The sequence below is a fragment of the Sorex fumeus genome, unplaced genomic scaffold (assembly GCF_029834395.1).
Source record: "Sorex fumeus unplaced genomic scaffold, SorFum_2.1 ptg000111l, whole genome shotgun sequence".
Classification (NCBI taxonomy): domain Eukaryota; kingdom Metazoa; phylum Chordata; class Mammalia; order Eulipotyphla; family Soricidae; genus Sorex; species Sorex fumeus.
In genome coordinates this window covers 151291-155821 of record NW_026606168.1, presented here as the reverse complement: position 1 = coordinate 155821, position 4531 = coordinate 151291, and the positions used below count along the sequence as shown (strand labels likewise).

Sequence of the window (4531 nt, the reverse complement as noted above, 5' to 3'; positions counted from 1 at the left end):
TTTGTGCATTATGGGTCTCGTACAGGTACTAAGAGGTCATCATGTTTGTTCAAGGAATTTAGTATTTTTATCAGGAAGGTAAGGCTGGAGTAGCTTTGAGGTATGGAAATGACTGCTGAGGCTTCCATAAGTACAGGGCAGTGGGGGTGGGATGCCCATCGTGACCCAGAGAAAACCTGGAGATTTCTGTCACAAAACCCGCATATCCGAATTTTCAGCTGTTATATTTCAGTGAGAGCCATCCTGAGACGGTGAAAACCAGACGAGGGCATAGTGGCGATTTTGGATTGTGGGAGCAAGTGGCTGCACTGGGTTCTGGTTGGGTGGGCACCAAACTAACCTGCCTCCCTCCGATTTACCCTAGTGTGTTCAGCCTTTTGCAGGTCCAAGGTCAACTGTGGCTTTTGATATCTTTCAAGATTTGTTTATGGGTCTCTGAAACAAGACCAATCCATTAGCTTGTATAGAGAGCCAGGGTTGGTTTGTGAACATGGCTCCCACATATCTTTCGGGAGTTTAATTTCTCGGGAAACAGTCCTGAGGTGTTGGGATCCAGCCAGAGGCACACTGGCAATTTGAGGTTATCAGGAAGCATGAAGACACCATCAGACTGTTGATGCACTCACTTGAGGGTACAGGTTGACTTCCTGGAGGCACTGCACCACCAGACTAACAAATATTCATTGAGTTAATGAACAAATAATCAACATTTTCAAAATGTGTCACTTTATTGCATTTTAGAAGGGTAACTTCTAACAGGGAAATAATCTTCATGGTATAGTCAAGACCTACGATTTATTCTTAATATATTTAATGAAAGCTATACATTTTGGAAATTTATACAAAGAAATTCTTTTATATTATCTGTCTTCATAATTTACTTGTAAATTACTAAGATATCACAGTTTATTCCACTGTTCTTAGCATAGAAATTTACAGACAGAAAGTGCTAAGTACAAATTCATTTTGGCACTTCTGTTCAATGTAGTACTGGAAGTACTTGCAATAGAAATTAGATAAGAAAAAGATATTAAGGGTTTTTCATTTATGAAAGGTAGAAATAAGCTCTCACTATTCACAGAAGATATCCTACTATATTTAGATAATACTAAAACCTCTACCAAAAAAAATCCTAGAAACAATAGAGTTTTATAGTAAAGTTGCAGGCTATAAACTCAATACCCAAAAGTCGATGGCTTTTCTATATGCAAATAATGAGTGAGAAGAAAGTGACATGAAAAAGCAATCCCATTCACAATCGTGCCTCAGAAAATCAAGAACCTTGGAATCCTTGGAAACTTTTGCCCGTGTGTCATGACTGAGAATCACTATCAGTAGATATGAAACTCACTATACACAAAGATGCACACAGGCTACTTTGAGTCATCTGTGTTGTTAATGTGTGTTGGCCATTAAACTTCACTGAAACCCTTTAATCTGTCCTTTACAGGAGCCTCATGAGTCGCACCTTCCGTTCAAGTTGAACTTGTAATAAGGTGGAATGAAATCATCAATATGCTCCTCACCTCTTCCTTCAGGAGAAAAATTCCTACTTACAATCAAGGCGGTCAAAGTGCAGACAACACCATCCACCTTTTTCTGGAGATGTACACGGGACTGAGGTGAGAACAGCAAGAGGCTCTAGTTTAATGGTCGTAATGAAGGTTTCAGGGAAGGGCATTAAACAAGACTCATATACCATCTTCCAAAAGAATTATTTTGTAAAACTGATGCCGTGGGTATGGTAAAAAAATAATATGGTAAAAACCATATTTTTCTTTCTGGGACATTAAAGTTCGAAATCTATTTATTCAAGCTGCTTTGAAATACATTCCTTGATTAGGAATCACTGTCTGACATAGGAGTGAGTAAGGACAACACTCCAACTAATAAGAAGAGAAAAATATGGAAAAATTAACTCATACTAGGTTTGGTAACACATATACTAAAATTGAAATGATACAGAGATTAGCATGGTTCTTGCACAGAGATGACATGCAATCTTGTAAAGCGTTCCATATTTTTGTTGCAAGAACAATTAACAGGGCTACTTTAAGCTAAGACAACCCCAATCCCCACAAGTACAAAATTTCTACATAAAGATAGCACAAATCCCCATCACAACAATCCCTCTCAATGTCAATGGACTAAATGTGCCAATTCAGAGGCATAGAATGGAAAAATGAATTAGAAAACTGAACCCAACATTCTGCTGCCTGCAAGAAACACATCTGAACAATCAAAGCAACCATGGGCTCAAAGTAAAAGTCTGAAAACAATTCTTCAAGAAAAGAACACCTCCACAAAGCTGGAGTGGCCATACTAGTATCAGACCACATGGACTTAAGGCTAAGGGTAATAAGAGACAGTGAAGGTCATTTCTTAATGATCATGGGATCTGTATATCAGAAAGAACTCATCCTCCTCAATGTATATGCTCCTAATGACAGACCAGCAAAATACTTATAAACAACTTCTAATAGACTTAAAGAAAAACATTGATAGCAACACAAAACTAGTTGGAGATTTCAACACTACTTTGTCACTTCTCAATAGATCAAACAGACTAAAGCTCAGCAAGGAAATATTTTATTTAAGGGAAGTAATGAACAACCATTGACTTAGAGAAGAAATCAAAGAGGAAATAAAATGTTTCCAGAAACAAATGAGAAATGAGGACACGAGCTACCAGAACTTGTGGGACACAGCAAAAGCAGTGTTAAGAGGAAAGATTATAGCTCTGCCAGAATTCATCAGGAAGAAAGAAAGGGCCTACACGAATAAATTAGAGCTCAAGATTTTGGAAAATGACCAACTAAAGTAGTCCAAACTAGGCTGGAGGAAGGAAATAATAAAACTGGTAGCAGAAATCAATGAGCTAGAATCCCAAAATACAATAAAGAAGACCAATAAAAGCAAAAGCTGGTTCTTTGAGAAAATAAACAAGATCAATAAACCACTAAAAGCCTCTCAAAGAAAAAAAGAGAAAGAATTCTAATAAATCGAATCAGAAATGCAAAGGGGATATCATAATAGAAACTAAAGAAATCCATAGGATGATTAGAAATTATTTTGAGAATCTTTGCAGTAGGATATGAGAGAATCTTGAATAAATTGATAAATTATTGGATTCCAATTACCTCCCAAGGCTGAACCAAGAGGATTAGGAATACTTGAACCTATCACTACCAAGGAAATTGAAATGATGGTCAAAAGTATCCCCCAAAACAGAATCCCTGGCCCAGATGAATTCAATAGTGAAATATTTCAAACCTTGAAAGAGGAACTGCTGCCAACATTTTTCAAGATTTTCCAGAAAATTGAAGAAACAGAAATACTCCCAAATAGTTTCTATGAGGCAAAGATCACCCTAATACTCAAATCAGACAGAGACACCAGAAAAAAATTATAGACCTATTTCCTTGATGAATACAGATACAAAGATTCTCAAGAAAATACCAGCAAAGAGAATCCAGAGACTCAACAAAAGATCACACACTATGACCAAGTAGGTTTATCTTGGGGATGCAAGGATGGCTTAACATTCTCAAGTCAATCAACAGAATACACCATCTCAATAAAATAAAGATAAAAGTCATATGATCATATCAATAGATGTAGATAAAGCATTTGATGAGATCTAGCACTCATTCAGGATGAAAAACTCTCAACAAAATGGGAGTTGAAAGTACTTTCCTCAATATAGTCAAAGCAAACTACCACAAACCCACAGCAAGCATTATTCTCAACGGGGAAAAACTAAAGGCTTGGAGCAGAAATCAATGAGCTAGAATCCCAAAACACAATCAAGGCACAAAACAAGTTACCCACTTTTACCACTCCTATTGAGCATAGTACTTGAAGTACTTGCCATATGATTTCGGTAAAAAAAAGATATCAAGGGCATCCAGATAAAAAAGGAAGAACTCAAGCTTTTACTATTTGGAGATTACATGATACTATACTTAGAAAATCCCAAGGAATCTACAAAAAAGCTCCTGGGAACAATAGATATGTTTAGTAAAGTAGCATATTACAAAATCAATATCCGGTAGTCCATGGCTTTCCCATATATATTTCCCATTTTTCTCTTTCCCATATGAAAGAGAAAAAAGAGATAGAGAAAAAAAATCCCATTCACAATAATACCTCAGAAAATCGAGTATATTAGAATCAACTAAAAAGGTTAAGGAACTATACCAAAAAAAAAAAAAACCCTACAAAACACTTCTTCACGAAATAAAAGAGGATATGAGGAAATGGAATCACATCCCATGCTCATGGATTGAGAGGATTAACACTGTCAAAATGGCAATACACCCCAAAGCTCTACAAAGATTTAATGCACTTCCTATAAGGACACCCATAACATTTTTCAAAGAAATAGATTAAACACTCTTGAAACTCATACACAACAATAAACTCCAATGAAGAGCTAAAGCAATCTTTGGTAAAAAGAAGAAGGGAACACCTTCCCCAACTTAAACCCTACTACAACGTTTTAGTAATCAAAATAGCATGGTATTCAGAT

At 36.4% G+C, this 4531-nt stretch overlaps 1 pseudogene; it reads left to right on the top strand.

Annotated features, from left to right (window-relative positions):
* Nucleotides 1–1928: 1928 nt before the first annotated feature.
* LOC130043130 (uncharacterized) lies at nt 1929–2025 on the top strand (annotated as a pseudogene).
* The last annotated feature ends 2506 nt before the right edge of the window (nt 2026–4531 follow it).